We start from the raw sequence: 18,080 nt of genomic DNA on the forward strand, positions 1-18,080 counted from the left end.
ACGACGGCGTCGGCGGGGCGGCATGCGGCGGAGATGGCTCGGCGGCGGCGGGGCGCGCCGGTGCCGAGGGCGATGACAGCACGGAACCAAGGAGCGGGCGGCGGCGGGAGGGGATTTTTTATGGTTAGGGGGAAGGAGACCCGGGATTTGGAATGGGGGGTCTATTTATAGTGTTAGAGGGAGCTAGGAAGCTCCAAATGAGGTGCGGTTTTCGGCCACGTGATCGTGATCGAACGATCTAGATGATGGAGGAGGTTTAGGTGGGTTTTGGGCCACTTTAGAGGGGTGTTGGGCTGCAACACACACGAGGCCTTTTCGGTCCCTCGGTTAACCGTTGGAGTATCAAACAAAGTCCAAATGGCACGAAACTTGACAGGCGGTCTACCGGTAGTAAACCAAGGCCGCATGGCAATTCTCGTTCCAGTCCAAAAATGTTTAACACCCACTCACGAAAAGAGGTAGAAAGGGACACCGGAGGAGATAGAAGCGCCGAAATGCAAAACGGGCAACGGGGAAAAAGCTCAGATGCATGAGACGAACACGTATGCAAATGCAATGCACATGATGACATGATATGAGATGCAAGACAAAGATAAAACAACACGAAGGCAAAACCCGACAACGAGGAAAATAGAATAACTTAGTTCCGGAAACGGCAAGAGTTGGAATACAAATAAGGCAAGTTACATCCGGGGTGTTAAAACACTCCACCACTATGAAAGGATCTCGTCCCGAGATCTAGGACTGGAAAAACTCCGGGTACTCAGAATGGAGGCGATCCTCGCGTTCCCAGGTGGCTTCACAGTCGGAATGATGTGACCACTTGACTTTCAGGAATTTGATAGACTTGTTGCGAGTCTTGCACTCAGTTTCTTCAAGAATAGCAATGGGGTGCTCACGATAAGAGAGGTCTTCTTGGAGATCAATGTCTTAGAAGTTGACGGTGCGGTCAGGAGTCTTGAAACACTTGCGTAGTTGAGAGACATGAAACACTTCATGCACGTTTGCAAAGTTGGATGGAAGCTCAAGTTGATAGGCGAGATCGCCTCTTTTGCTGATGATCTTGAAGGGACCCATGTATCTAGGGGCAAGCTTCCCTTTGATACCAAAGCGACGAGTACCATTCATTGGAGAGACGCGGAGGTAGACATGGTCTCCGATCTCGAAAGCCAAGTCACGATGCTTGCTATCATAGTAACTCTTCTAGCGCGATTGTGCGGCTTTGATATTATCACGAATGACTTTGCACATTTCTTCAGCCTCTGTGATCAAGTCATTGCCAAGAAGTTGGCGTTCACCAGTATCAGACCAGTTAAGAGGAGTACGGCACTTCCTGCCATAGAGAATCTCAAACGGGGCCTTGTCCGAACTTGCTTGGAAGCTGTTGTTGTAGGAGAACTCGGTATATGGAAGACAATCTTCCCACTTCATATCGAAAGAGATGACGCAAGCCCTGAGCATATCTTCAAGAATTTGATTTACTCGCTCGACTTGGCCACTGGTTTGAGGATGAAAGGCTGTGCTGAAGCGAATGTTGGTGCCCATAGCCTTCTGAAAAGAATCCTAGAACTTAGAGGTGAAGATGCTGCCATGATATGAAGATATCAACTATGGAATGCCGTGCAGAGAGACAATCTTGGAGGTATATAGCTCTGCCAACTGAGCTGCTGTGATAGATTCTTTGATAGGAAGAAAATGAGCCACTTTAGTGAGTTTGTCGATGACAACGAAGATAGCATCATTGCCACGCTTGGACTTTGGAAATCCAGTCACGAAGTCCATCTCAATATGGTCAAACTTCCATTCTGGAATGGCAAGAGGTTGGAGGAGACCAGCTGGTCATTGGTGTTCTGCTTTCACTCTTCTGCAGACATCACGAACTGAGCAATCTCGCGCATCATTCGAGTCCACCAATACGACTGCTTGAGGTCCTGGTACATCTTTGTACTTCCAGGGTGGATAGAGAAGAGTGAATTGTGAGCCTCATTCATAATGACTTTACGAAGGTCACCTTTAGGCACAACAATGCGATCCTCGAAGAATAGAGTATCCTTGTCATCAAGACGATAGCACTTGTACTTGGGTTGACTCTCAGCAATCCCAATCTTCACCTTCTTCACCATAGCATCAAGAAGTTGAGCCTCGCAAATCTGATCTTCCAAAGTAGGAGAGACTTCGAGGTTGGCGAGGAAACCTTGAGAAACCACTTGAAGGTTGAGTTTGCGGAAAGCTTCACAAAGCTCTGGTTGTTAAGGCTTGAGAATCAAACTGTTGTAGTAAGCCTTCCTGCTCAATGCGTCAGCAATAACATTGGCCTTGCCTAGAGTATATTCGATACTCATATTATACTCTTGAATCATTTCGACCCAACGAGTCTGCCTGAGGTTGAGGTTTGGCTGAGTGAAGATGTACTTGAGACTCTTATGATCAATGAAGATGTCCACTTTTCTTCCCAATAAGAGATGTCTCCAAGTTAAAAGAGCATGGACAACTGCCACCAACTCGAGGTCATGAGTGGGGTAGTTCTTTTCGTTGGCTTCAACTGGCAAGAGGTATAGGCCACAACTTTCTTCTCTTGCATCAACACTGCACCAAGACCTTGAAGGGAAGCATCACAGAAGACCTCGAACGGTTTGGATTCATCAGGAGGAGTCAGAACTGGAGCAGTGACTAACTTCTCTTTCAGGGTGTTGAAAGCGATGTCACATTCAGGTGACCAGACGTACTTCACATGCTTCTGGAGAAGGTTGGAAAGAGGCTTCGCGATCTTAGAGAAGTTCTCAACGAACCTTCGACAATAGCTTGCGAGCCCAAGGAAGCTACAGAGTTGCTTCACATTCTGAGGTGGTTCCCAATTCACAATTGCAGACACTTCCTTAGGATTAACAACTATGCCCTTGGCAGAGATGATATGCCCAAGGTAGAGAACCTCATCGAGCCAAAACTCGCACTTTGAAAACTTCGCATAGAACTGATGTTCTCTGAGTTTATCCAGCACCAAACGCAAGTGCTTGGCATGATCCTCCTGGTTCTTGGAAAAGACCAAAATGTCATTGAGGTAGACCAAGACAAAGTCATTTGTGTAGGCGTTGAAGATGAAGTTCATCATGTGAGAGAATGTTGGCGGAGCATTGACGAGGCCGAAAGACATGACAGTGTATTCATATGAACCATAGCTTGTTCTGAATGTTGTCTTGGGGATATCTTCGTCACGAATGCGAATCTGATGATAGCCCATACGGATATCAAGCTTGGAGAATACTTGAGCACCTTTGAGTTGTTCAAACAGCTCATTTATGTTGGGAAGTGGGTACTTGTTCTTTATAGTCTTCTTGTTCAATGGACGGTAGTCGACATAGAGTCGGTCCGTTCCATCCTTCTTCTTGACGAAAAGAACTCCACAACCCCATGGAGAAGAACTTGGTCGGATGAGACCCATACGCTCTTGAATATCGAGTTGTTTCTTCAGCTCCTTCAACTCTTCAGGTCCAAGCTTGTAAGGACGTTTGCAAACAGGTTCCGTGTCAGGCTCAAGATCGATGACGAATTCAACTGGCCGGTGCGGAGGCATTCCTGGGAGCTCTTCTGGAAAGACGTCTTGATATTCGCAAACGACTAGAATTTGAGATATGGCATCTAGCTCGCCCTTCTCATTGAGAGAAAATAATCAAATGGTATCGTCATGAGCGGCAAAGACGATTACATCCTCAGACGAATGAGTCAACTGAATCTGCCTGGCAGCACAATCAAGGTGAGCCTTGTGCTTAGAAAGCCAATCCATTCCGAGAATAAGATCAATATCCGAGTTACCAAGGAACACTAGAGAAGATAGAAACTTATAGTCGCCCAACGTGATAGAGACATCGGGAGCAACCAAACTAGAAGTCAAAAGCTTGCCGGGAGAAACAACTTGCATGACTTTGGGCAAAACCTCAGTGTCAACATTGTGCTTCGATGCAAATGGGAATGACAATAAAGAATGTGATGCACCAGTATCAAAAAGTACTTTTGCAGGAACATCGTTAACAGGAAGGTTACCCATTACCACATCTGACGAGTCCTCTTCCTGAGCTGCGTTCATCAAATTGACCTTGGTGTGCTTGGGATTATGCTTGACCACTACGGTACTAGCAGATCTCACAGGAGGAGGAGGAGGAAGACACCTCTGATTGAAGCATTTGTTGGCATAGTGGCCCTTCTGCTAACATTTGTTGCACGTGACCTCCGAGAGCGGACGGTGATACGGAGCACTTGATCTTGGAGCTTGAGACGAAGTCTTGTTCTGAAAGCCTGGGTTGGGTGGGTGGGAAGATCCATTGCCACCTTTGCTCTTCTGCTGATAAGGCTGACGGAACAGAGGAGGAGGAAGCCAATACTTTTGCTGCTTAGTTGCCACTTGAGTTGAGGAAGAAGGAGTTGCATCTCTGACTTGCTTCTTGGAAGCATCACACTTGAGTTGAGCACTCTCTTGTTTCAGTGCCATGTTGTAAAACTCATCGTACTTCTGAGGCTCGAAAAGCACGAGAGCAAGTTGAAGATCTTCTCTGAGGCCACCTCTGAACTGATAAATCATGCTCTTCTCGTCAGGGACATCCTGCTTGGCAAAACGAGCGAGCTTCTGGAACATGATGTTATACTGGTAAACAGACAAGCTGCCTTGCTTCAGGTTGCGGAATTCCTCACGCTTGCTCTCAACAACACTCTGAGGCATGTGGTGAGCTTTGAAGTCTTGACGGAATTCATCCCAGGTAATCACACGGCCTCCTCTGGAATCTTTGTATTGCTGAAACCATTCTGCAGCTTGGTCTTTGAGTTGGAAGGAGGCAAACTTGACAAAGTCCTTAGGCCTAATGTTGCTGCACTCGAAATGCTTGTAGATATCCACGAGCCAATCATCAGCGTCTGTTGCTTCAACATAGTTGCTGAAGGTCTTTGGCTGGTTAGCGAGGAACTGGTTGAGTGTAGCAAACTGATTCTGATTGTTGCCATGGCCTTGATTCCCTTGGTTGCGCTCTTGCAAGAGTTGCATGATCAGCTGCGTGTTTGCATTGGTAGCGGCCATCACAGCTTGCCATGCCTCTGGAGGTGGTGGCAGATCAGGATTCAGAGTTGTACACGTTGGAGGAGCCATCCTGAAGAGGGTGACATCCATTAGCATCTTGACAGACAAATATTCAAGCTGAATCAAATGGATCGAAATTGCAACATATAGTCTTAACATCCGAACAAAATGAACGAATGCATTCCAATTGAAATGGTCACATTTCCACAAATTGAGAAGCCACTTAGATAGAGGTAGATGAATAAAACAACAAGGTACGGACAAGAACAAATACTTGGTGAGGATTACCCAATCCCAAACCAAATTTCTGCGGAAGAAATGCTAGAGCTACAAGAATTCCCACCTATGAAACTCCCGAACCTTTCCGGTTATGCAATCAGGTGTTGGGGATATAGGGGAAGCATAATATCTCACCCAAAGCTAGCAAATCCTACATCCAACTGTATCCATCCTTCAACACATAACCAAGAACCTTCGGAAATCATTTACCTAAACCTTCGAAGCATCCGTTATACGAGTTATGGCGATACTCCCGAACTCCCGCCCTAGAACTGGGTGGCATCGAGGTTATCTCACCAACAACTGCATAAAAGAGATTTTCGATGTCGGCGAAACTCAGGTATTCCAGAATTGCAATGATAAAATTGTGACGACAACACCTCGGAGCTCAACTCCCCGGGACACTGCCACAACCCCTAAATGTCAGGAGGCACCAAGAACAATGTTCTCGTCACAAAACCATTGGAACGATTCCAAGATACCCGTGTGATCCTAAATTTTTTTTAGTGAAATTTGAGAAGAGAAGAGTCAAAACTCTACGTCAGGATGCCTCACTAGAGCAATGAAGGGACTGAGGAGTAAAAAGAAGTCCTACTCTCCGATATATATAATCCTAAATGACTCAAAACATTTTTCTAGACTCAACAACGCCAGCGAATCGATCAAGCAGGGGGCTCCTAAGGTCGGGGAAGGCTCTGATTACCAACTTGTAACGCCCTCGATCCGGCTATATCTCCCACGTGTCGAATCATGACTTAGAGGCATAACCTCATTGAAAGCAATGTCACAAGTGAGGTAATCTTCTCAACAACCCATGTAATACATTAAGGGAAAAGGATACATAGTTGGCTTACACTCGCCACGTCACACAAATAGCATAAATAACATTACATTCATCCAGTTACACTCAAGGTCTGACTACGGAACCAAAATGAAGATAAACCCCAAAAGCAACATAATCCCCGATCACCCCAACTGGGCACCACTACTGATCATCTGGGAAAGACACATAGTATCATCCTGAGTCCTCATCAAACTCCCACTTGAGCTTAGTTGAATCACCTAGAGCGGCATCATCGGTCCCTTCATCTGTTTTGGAAGGAATCTGTGAGTCACGAGGACTCAGCAATCTCACACCCTCATGATCAAGACTATTTAAGCTTATAGGAAGGGTAAAAGGTATGATGTGGAGCTGTAGCAAGCGACTAGCATATATGGTGGCTACATACGCAAAAGAGAGCGAGAAGAGAAGGCACGATCGATGAACTATGATCAAGAAGTGATCCTAGAACAACCTATGATCAAACATAACACGAGACCGTGTTCTCTTCCCGGACTCCGCCGAAAAGAGACCATCACAGCCACACACTCTGTTGATTCCTTTTAATTAAGTTTAGTTTAAGGTTATGTACAACCGGACATTAACAAATCCCATCTGCCCATAACTGCGGGCACGGCTTTCAAAAGTTCAAATCCCTGCAGGGGTGTCCCAACTTAGCCCATCACAAGCTCTCACGGTCAACGAAGGATATTCCTTCTACCAAGACAATCCGATCAGACTCGGCATCCTGGTTACAAGACATCTTGGCAATGGTAAAACAAGTCCAGCAACACCGCCCGAATGTGCCGACAAATCCTGATAGGAGCTGCACATATCTCGTTCTCAGGGCACACTCAGATGAGACATCCTACGAGTAAAACCAACCCTCAAGTTGCCCCGAGGTGGCCCCGCAGTCTACTCGGTCGGACCAACACTCAGAGGATCACTGGCCCAGTGGGGTTTAAATAAAGATGACCCTCGGGCTCTGGAAACCCAAGGGAAAAAGAGGCTAGGTGGCAAATGGTAAAACCAAGGTTGGGCATTGCTGGAGGAGTTTTATTCAAGGCAAACTGTCAAGGGGTTCCCATTATGACCCAACCGTGTAAAGAACGCAAAATCAAGGAACATAACACCGGTATGAAGGAAACTAGGGCGGCAAGAGTGGAACAAAACACTAGGCATAAGGCCGAGCCTTCCACCCTTTACCAAGTATATATGTGCATTAATAATAGACAAGGCATAATAATGATGTCCCAACAATGAACATGTTCCAACAAGGAACAAACTCCAATCTTCACCTGCAACTAGCAACACTATAAGAGGGGCTGAGCAAAGCGGTAACATAGCCAAACAACGGTTTGCCAGGACAAGGTGGGTTAGAGGTTTGACATGGCAATATGGGAGGCATGATAAGCAAGTGGTAGGTATCGTAGCATAGGCATAGCAAGAGAGCGAGCATCTAGCAAGCAAAGATAGAAGTGATTTCGAGGGTATGGTCATCTTGCCTGCAAAGTTCTCCAAGTTGACTTGATCCTCGTAAACGTACTCAACGGGCACCTCGATCACGTACTCGTCTCCCGCCTCTACCCAAGCAAGAACAACAAGCAAAGGGAGACACAATCAACCACGTGCAATGCACAAACAACATGGTGCAAAACATGACATGATATGCGGGATGCGGTATGTGATGCATATGCATGATTCGAAAAGGAATGATTGAACCTGGCGACAACTTGGAAAACCAAGAGTACCACTGGAAAGGTGAGTTGATTTCGGTCGAAATCGATATAAAGATCACCAGAATCGGATGCACGGTTTGGAAATGGCAAGCAAAACGAATATGGCACCGGTCTGCGATTAACAGCACAAGACCATCTAAATGCATCATAAACAACATGCTACAGCACTCCAACATGGCAACAATATACATGGTAGGGATCCACTCAAGATGCTTGACAAAAGATGAACACTGAGCTATGGCTAATTCACTCAATAGCAAGCTCAAACAAGCATGGCAATAGTGCAAAATATATCAGGTTTCGGACTTAGTGAAATAAACATCAAGTCAGGAATTTAACATCAGGAAGCAATGTTTAGAGCACGAAAAATACATGCTACAGGAACATATCATGGCGAAGCAAGGCATGGCATGATGCTACTCAAAGCATAAAATAAAAGTCCCTTACTGACCAGAAGCCAAAAGGGATTAGAAAATACAATTGCAACCACGTGAACATAGCAATTATCGTTAAAAGATTCAGACTTTGTGAAAAACTGGGACATGGCAAAACAGATATCAAGTAGGCATGTTTACGAGCTTGATGCACTCACTATGAGGCAAGACATGACAAACTAAGCATACAACCAACAAGTAGACATGGCATAGAAGCTAAACATGGCAAGAACAACAACATAGAATGCACGGATCAACTACAACAAGCTCGACAAAATTGCTAAACATGTTAACAATCTGCCTGGAACATTTTATAGCAAAAGTAGAACTCGATCGACTCAAGCTAGGGTGCTCCATAATGCAAACAAAGACATGGATGGATAGAGCACCACAATATCTACAAAACATCCTTAATGATCATGCTCAAAAGAGGCACGCATCACTAGGTAACAACATGAACACATGGCATAAAAATAATGATAGGGCAATGACTTAGAATTTTTCCAAGTCCCTGGAATCAACAACATTAAGTAAGCTACTTTGCATGCTTGTGCTAGTCACCACAGAGATCACAAAAATACATGGCATACACCCCTGTAAAGATGGCATGGCATACTTCAAATCACATGTAGAGTTCAAGATCATAGCATGCACACATTAATCATGGCAAAAATGACAAAAGTGCATTTGCTGATAAGAAACTGAAACTAACATCACATAGCCCTCTTCCAACAACATTTAGGGCATCAAGAAGAGCTCAAATGAAAATGATGCAATGAGATGAAATGGAGTACTCGTCGAGGCGAACATTTCGATATGCTACACGCGCGAATCAGAGCAATGGTGATGAAGTTATGACATGTCAAAGATTGCATAAAACTAGGGTTTCGGGGAGAAAAAGTCAACCGAGACGATTTGGATCTGGATTGGATCTTGCCGGGGTACTGAAGCAGAGGTGCTCGCCGGAGTGCTTGCTGGCGTCGTCGGGCAGTGGTGGCCGGGGGGAGCTGCGGGGACGAGGTGGCGGCGCCGGAGAGGGAGGACGATGAGGCCGGCGTCGATCTCCCTCGCGGCGGCATGCGCAGGGCTCCGACGACTGGCTCGGGCGGCGGGAGGACGACGGCATCGGCGGGGCGGCGCGCGGCGGAGATGGCGCGGCGGCGGCGGTGTGCGCCGGCCCCGAGGGCGATGGCAGCGCGGAACCGAGGAGCGGGCGGTGTCGGGCGGCGGGAGGAGCCGGGCCGGGAGGGCAGGTGCTGGGCCTCGCGGGCCCGTGGGGTCGGCGGCGAAGTGGGGACCGGCCTGGGACACATGTCACCTTGAGAGTGGCGGCAGGGTTCGTCCGGCGCGGGCGGACATTGTCCGGCGGCGGCGTGAGGGGATTTTTTAGGGTTAGGGGGAAGGAGACCCGAGATTTGGAATGGGGGGTCTATTTATAGAGGTCGAGGGAGCTAGGAAGCTCCAAATGAGGTGCGGTTTTCGGCCACGCGATCGTGATCGAACGATCTAGATGATGGAGGTGGTTTAGGTGGGTTTTGGGCCACTTTGGAGGGGTGTTGGGCTGCAACACACACGAGGCCTTTTTGGTCCCTCAGTTAACCGTTGGAGTATCAAACGAAGTCCAAATGGCACGAAACTTGACAGGCGGTCTACCGGTAGTAAACCAAGGCTGCATGGCAAGTCTCGTTCCAATCCGAAAACGTTTAACACCCACACATGAAAAGAGGTTGAAAGGGACACTGGAGGAGATAGAAGCGCTGGAATGCAAAACGGACAACGGGGAAAAAGCTCGGATGCATGAGACGAACACGTATGCAAATGCAATGCACATGATGACATGATATGAGATGCAAGACAAAGACAAAACAAGACAAAGGCAAAACCCGACAACAAGGAAAATAGAATAACTTAGTGCCGGAAACGGCAAGAGTTGGAATACAAATAAGGCAAGTTACATCCATGGTGTTACAAGACAAGATCTATATATGTAGGGATAGACCCCATCGTTTTATCCTTAGTAGCAACGATACATACGTGTCGTTTCCCTTTCTGTCACTGGGGTCAAGCACCGTAAGATCGAACCCACTACAAAGCACCTCTTCCCATTGCAAGATAAATAGATCAAGTTGGCCAAACAAAACCCAAATATCGGAGAAGAAATACGAGGCTATAAGCAATCATGCATATAAGAGATCAAAGAAACTCAAATTACTTTCATGGATATAAAAAGATATAACTAATCATAGAACTCAAAGTTCATCAGATCCCAACAAACACACCACAAAAAGAGTTACATCATATGGATCGACCATTGTATTGAGAATCAAGAGAGAGAGAGAGAGAGAGAGGAATCCATCTAGCTACTAACTACGTACCCGAAGGTCTACAAAGAACTACTCACGCATCATCACAGAGGCACCAATGGAGGTGGTGAATCCCATCCGAGATGATGTCTAGATTGGATCTCGTGGTTCTGGACTCTGCGGCGGCTGGATGAATATTTCATCGCTCTCCCTAGGGTTTCTGGAATATTGGGGTATTTATAGAGCAAAGAGGTGGTCCGGGGGCACCCGAGGTGGGCTCAACCCACCAGGGCGTGCCTGGGCGTGCCTGGGCCTCCTGGCATGCCTTGGTTGGTTGTACCCCCCTCGGGGCACCCCCCAGGCGCAGCCAGGGCCCGTTGTGTTCCTTCTGGCCCATACAAATTCTCCATTAAGTTTCATGGCATTTGGACTCCGTCTGATGTTGATTTTCTACGATGTAAAAAACACGGAAAAAATAGGAACTGGCACTTGGCACTATCAATAGGTTAGTACCAAAAAATGATATAAAATGACTATAAATGATTGTAAAACATCCAAGATTGATAATATAACAACATGGAACAATCAAAAATTATAGATACGTTGGAGATATATCAGATGGCGAGTGAATAAACACTCTACCTAAGAATAACCCGCTTAGCATGGAAGATACTGACCACCGCCTCTCGTTCCATGAATGATCCAGGCACACAAAAAGGATATTTATTAGAACTTTTTAGAGGTGGCACATGCAAATTTACTTAGGACGGCAGGGTAATACCGCATATAGGTAGGTATGGTGGACTCATCTGGAATAACTTGGGTTCAAGGTTTTTGATGTACAAGCAGAATTCCCACTTAGTACAGGCGAAGGCTAGCAATTAGATTGAGAAGCGGCCAGCTAGAGAGCAACAACGGTCATCAACATGCATTATGCATATGTAACACTGGACACTAGCATGAGTAGGATATGAACACCATGAACATAGGTATCATATAGGCTATGTTGGTTTTGATTCAACTACATGCATGAACATGTGCCAAGTCAAGCCACTCAAACATTCAAAGGAGGATACCATATCATCATACTAAATCACAATCATTTTAACGCAATGTTGATATCCAAGATAAATCATTATCCACTCCCGGCTACTCTTACATGGCATGAGAAACTATAATCTCTAACTATCATTGCAAACATGTTTAATCATAATGGACTGAATCATGGATACTACGTTAAACATTGATACGTCTCCAACGTATCTATAATTTTTGATTGCTCCATGCTATTATATTATCTATTTTAGATGTTATTGGGATTATTTTTACACTTTATTATATTTTTGGGACTAACCTATTAGCCGGAGGCCTAGCCCAAATTGCTGTTTTTTTGCCTATTTCAGTGTTTCGCCGAAAGGAATATCAAACGGAGTCCAAACAGAATGAAACCTTCGGGAACGTGATTTTCTCAATAAACGTGATCCAGGAGGCTTGGAGTGGGCGTCAAGAAACAACCGAGGAGGCCACGAGGCAGGGGGCACGCCTACCCCCCTGGGCACGCCCTCCACCCTCGTGGGCCCCTCATTGCTCCACCGATGTACTTCTCCTCCTATATATATCCAGGTACCCCCCAAACATCCAGGATCACCACGAAAACCTAATTCCACTGCCGCAACCTTCTGTACCCAAGAGATCCCATCTTGGGGCCTTTTCCGGAGCTCCGCCGGAGGGGGCATTGATCACGGAGGGCCTCTACATCAACTCCATGGCCTCTCCGGTGATGTGTGAGTAGTTTACTTCAGACCTTCGGGTCCATAGCTAGTAGCTAGATGGCTTCTTCTCTCTCTTTGGATCTCAATAAAAAGTTCTCCTCGATTTTCTTGGAGATCTATTCGATGTAATCTTCTTTTGCGGTGTGTTTGTCGAGATCCAATGAATTGTGGGTTTATGATCAAGTACATCTATGAACAATATTTGAATCTTCTCTGAATTCTTTAATGTATGATTGGTTTATCTTTGCAAGTCTCTTTGAATTATCAGTTTGGTTTGGCCTACTAGATTGATCTTTGTTGCAATGGGAGAAGTGCTTAGCTTTGGGTTCAATCTTGCGGTGCTCGATCCTAGTGACAGAAAGGGAAACGACATGTATTGTATTGTTGCCATCGAGGATAAAAAGATGGGGTTTATATCATATTGCATGAGTTTATCTCTCTACATCATGTCATCTTGCTTAAGGCGTTACTCTGTTCTTATGAACTTAATACTCTAGATGCATGCTGGATAGCGGTCGATGTGTGGAGTAATAGTAGTAGATGCAGGCAAGAGTCGGTCTACTTGTCGCAGACGTGATGCCTATATACATGATCATGCCTAGATATTCTCATAATTATTCGCTTTTCTATCAATTTCTCGATAGTAATCTGTTTACCCACCGTAATACTTATGCTATCTTGAGAGAAGCCACTAGTGAAACCTATGGCCCTTGGGTCTATTTTCCATCATATTAATCTCCCGTCAACAAGCTATTTCTTGCGCTGTTTATTTGGCTTTATTTACTTTCAATCTATATCATGAAAACACCAAAAAGATTTATCTTATCATTATTATCCCTATCAGATCTCACTCTTGCAAGTGGCCGTGAAGGGATTTACAACCCCTTTATCGCATTGGTTGCGAGGTTCTTATTTTTTTGTGTAGGTACGAGGTGACTCGCATGTGATCTCCTACTGGATTGATACCTTGCTTCTCAAAAACAGAGGGAAATACTTACACTGCTTTACTGCTCACCCTTTCCTCTTCAAGGGAAAACCAACGCAGTGCTCAAGAGGTAGCAAGAAGGATTTCTGGCGCTGTTGCCGGGGAGATCTACGCCAAGTCAAGACATACGAAGTACCCATCACAACTCTTATCCTTCGCATTACATTATTTTCCATTTGCCTCTCGTTTTCCTCTCCCCCACTTCACCTTTGCTGTTTTATTCGCCCTCCCTTCTCTGTTCCCCTTCTCTTTCCCAATTTGCCTCTTTTGCCGGTTTCTTGTTTGCTTGTGTGTTGGATTGCTTGCTTGTCACGATGGCTCAGGATAATACTAAATTGTGTGACTTTGCCAATACCAACAATAATGATTTTATTAGAACTCCGATTGCTCCTCTTACTGATGCTGAATCTTGTGAAATTAATACTGCTTTGCTGAATCTTGTCATGAAAGATCCGTTTTTTGGCCTTCCTAGTGAAGATGCCGCTACCTATCTAAACAACTTTGTTGATTTGTGTGATATTCAAAAGAAGAGAGATGTGGATAATGATATTGTTAAGCTTAAGCTATTTCTGTTTTCGCTTAGAGATCATGCTAAAGCTTGGTTTTCGTCTTTGCCTAAAAATAGTATTGATTCATGGAATAAGTGCAAAGATGCTTTTATCTCTAAGTATTTTCCTCTCGCTAAGATCATCTCTCTTAGAAACGACATTATGAATTTTAAGCAACTTGATCATGAACATGTTGCACAATCTTGGGACAGGATGAAATTAATGATACGTAATTGTTCTACTCATGGTTTGAATCTTTGGATGATTATACAATTTTTTTATGCCGGATTGAACTTTGCTTCTAGAAATCTTTTATATTCGGCCGCGGGAGGCACTTTTATGGAAATCACTTTAGGAGAAGCTACCAAACTCCTAGATAATATTATGGTTAATTATTCTCAATGGCACACGGAAAGATCTACTAGTAAAAAAGTGCATGCAATTGAAGAGATTAATGTTTTGAGTGGAAAGATGGATGAACTTATAAAATTGTTTGGTAATAAGAGTGCCCCTACTGATCCTAATGACATGCCTTTGTCTACATTGATTGAGAATAATAATGAATCTATGGATGTGAATTTTGTTGGTAGGAACAATTTTGATAATAACGCGTATAGAGGTAATTTTAATTCTAGGCTGTTTCCTAGTAATTCCTCTAATAATTATGGTAATTCCTACAACAATTCTTATGGAAGTTATAATAAGATGCCCTCTAATTTTGAATCTAATATTAAATAATTTATTAGTTCGCAAAAGAGTTTCAATGCTTTGATTGAAGAAAAATTGCTTAAGATTGATGAGTTGGCTAGGAACGTGGATAGAATTTCTCTTGATGTTGATTCTTTGAAACTTAGATCTATTCCACCTAAGCATGATATCAATGAGTCTCTCAAATCCATGAGAATTTCCATTGATGAGTGCAAAGAAAGAACCGCTAGGATGCGTGCTAAGAAATATTGCTTTATGAAAGCGTGTTCTTGTAGTTTTCATGATAATAAGGATGAAGATCTAAAAGTCATTGATGTGTCCCCTATTAAATCTTTGTTTTGCAATATAAATCTTTATCATGATGGGACTGGAGATGCGTCAAATTTAGTTAGAAGGCGTCCCAAAAATTCAGAGTTTTTAGATCTTGATGCAAAAATTGTTAAAAGTGGGATCGAAGAGGTTAAAACTTTAAATAGCAATGAAACCACTATCTTGGATTTCAAGGAATTTAATTATGATAATTTCTCTTTGATAGATTGTATTTCCTTGTTGCAATCCGTGCTAAATTCTCCGCATGCTTATAGTCAAAATAAAGCTTTTACTCAACATATCGTTGATGCTTTGATGCAATCTTATGAAGAAAAACTTGAGTTGGAAGTTTCTATCCCTAGAAAAATTTATGATGAGTGGGAACCTACTATTAAAATAAAAATTAAAGATCATGAGTGCTATTCTTTGTGTGATTTGGGTGCTAGTGTTTCCACGATTCCAAAAACGTTGTGTGATTTGCTAGGTTTCCGTGAATTTGATGATTGTTCTTTAAACATGCACCTTGCGGATTCCACTATTAACAAACCCATGGGAAAGATTAATTATGTTCTTAGTGTTGCAAATAGGAATTATGTGCCCGTAGATTTCATTGTTCTTGATATAGATTGCAATCCTTCATGTCCTATTATTCTTGGTAGACCTTTCCTTAGAACGATTGGTGCAATTATTGATAAGAAGGAAGGGAATATTAAATTCCAATTTCCATTAAGGAAAGGCATGGAACACTTCCCTAGAAATGAAGTTAAATTACCATATGAATCTATTATGAGAGCCACTTATGGATTTCCTACCAAAGATGGCAATACCTAGATCTATCTTCGCTTTTATGCCTAGCTAGGGGCGTTAAACGATAGCGCTTGTTGGGAGGCAACCCAATTTTATTTTTATTCCTTGATTTTTGCTCCTGTTTAGTAATAAATAATTTATCTAGCCTCTGTTTTGGTTGTGTTTTTTGTGTTTAATTAGTGTTTGTGCCAAGTAGAACCGTTGGGAAGACTTGTGGAAAGTCTTTTTGATCTTGCTGTAAAAACAGAAACTTTAGCGCTCACGAGAATTGCTGCCATTTTTTATTGAAGAGTGATATTTAGTTAATTATTTTTTCAGATGATTAATAGATAAATTACTCAAGTCCATAAATTTATTTTAGAATTTTGGGGGTTCCAGAAGTTTGCGTTAGCTACAGATTACTACAGACTGTTCTGTTTTTGACAGATTCTATTTTTCGTGTGTTGTTTGCTTATTTTGATGAATCTATGGATAGTAAAAGAGTTTATAAACCATAGAGAAGTTGGAATACAGTAGGTTTAACACCAATATAAATAAAAAATGAGTTCATTATAGTACCTTGAAGTGGTGTTTTTTTTCTTTCACTAACGAAGCTCACGAGATTTTCTATTTAAATTTTGTGTTGTGAAGTTTTCAAGTTTTGGGTAAGGATTCGATGATTATGGAACAAGGAGTGGAAAGAGCCTAAGCTTGGGGACGCCCATGGCACCCCAAGGTAAAATACAAGTACACCAAAAATCCAAAGCTTGGGGATGCCCCGGAAGGCATCCCCTCTTTTGTCTTCGTCTATCGGTAACTTTACTTGGAGCTATATTTTTATTCACCACATGATATGTGTTTTGCTTGGATTGTCTTGTATGATTTGAGTCTTTGCTTTTTAGTTTACCACAATCATACTTTCTGTACACACCCTTTGAGAGAGACACACATGAATTGGAATTTACTAGAATACTCTATGTGCTTCACTTATATCTTTTGAGTTATATAGTTTTTGCTCTGGTGCTTCACTTATATCTTTTAGAGCACAGTGGTGGTTCTATTTTATAGAAATAATTGATTTCTCATGCTTCACTTATATTATTTTGAGAGTCCTTTAGAACAACATGGCAATAATAAAAACTTTAATGTAAGTGCATTGAATACTAAGAGAAGTTTGATACTTGATGATTGTTTTGAGATATGGAGATGGTGATAGTAGAGTCATGCTAGCTGAGTAGTTGTGAATTTGAGAAATACTTGTGTCAAAGTTTTTGATTCTCGTAGCATGCACGTATGGTGAACATTATGTGATGAATTTGGAGCATGATTTATTTATTGATTTCCTTCCTTATGAGTGGCGGTCGGGGACGAGCGATGGTCTTTTCCTACCAATCTATCCCCCTAGGAGCATGCGCGTAGTACTTTGTTTCGATAACTAATAGATTTTTGCAATAAGTATGTGAGTTCTTTATGACTAATGTTGAGTCCATGGATTATACGCACCCTCACCCTTCCACAATTGCTAGCCTCTCTAGTACCGTGCAACTTTCGTCGGTACCATAAACCCACCATATACCTTCCTCAAAACAGCCACCATACCTGGCATCTCCATACACTACAAAAAAAAGACACATCCATGACATTTTGGCTCGAACGAATTTTTTTTCTGTCATACATATGACACTTCTATGACGATAATTGTGACAAAACCCGGTATCACCATAGATGTTGTGGGCTCCTACTTCTATGACAAAAAATCATGACAAAAATGGGCTTTTCGTCCTGGGCGGGCCGGAGACGCAGCTGCAAGACATTCTTTGGGCCGTCCATGATGGAAAAACCGTGGTAGAAGCGAGGGGGAGGAAAATTTCGGGGAGTTCCCGGTTACGGTGGGAGGTCGGGGGCCAACCGATGCGCGCTTCTCTCGTACACGTACGCACGTGTGTGTGAGGCGTTGGCTCTAACCGAACCCGAGCGAGGCGTTGGGCTCTAACTGAACCCGAGTGATTGCACTGCAGGCTACGCGTTACTGAACCCGAGCGATCGATCGATGGCTATTAACTGAACCCGATCGAGCGATTCCTTCGCTACTGCTGCTAACTAAAGCCGATCGATTGGATGAACAGTGAGTGTTGGGGGGGTGGATGAACAGTGAGCGGTGGAGTTGCCTCTGGATGAACAGGACCCCGTGGTGTGATGGAGGGCTGGATGAACAGTAGATGGTGGAGGGGTGCCTATGGAGGGGTGGATGAACAGGACCCCATGGTGTGGAGGTCTGGATGAACAGTAGACGGTGGAGGGGTGCCCGTGGAGGGGTGGTTGAGCATGACCCCGT

This window comes from Triticum dicoccoides, chromosome 5A (assembly GCF_002162155.2).
Source record: "Triticum dicoccoides isolate Atlit2015 ecotype Zavitan chromosome 5A, WEW_v2.0, whole genome shotgun sequence".
Classification (NCBI taxonomy): domain Eukaryota; kingdom Viridiplantae; phylum Streptophyta; class Magnoliopsida; order Poales; family Poaceae; genus Triticum; species Triticum dicoccoides.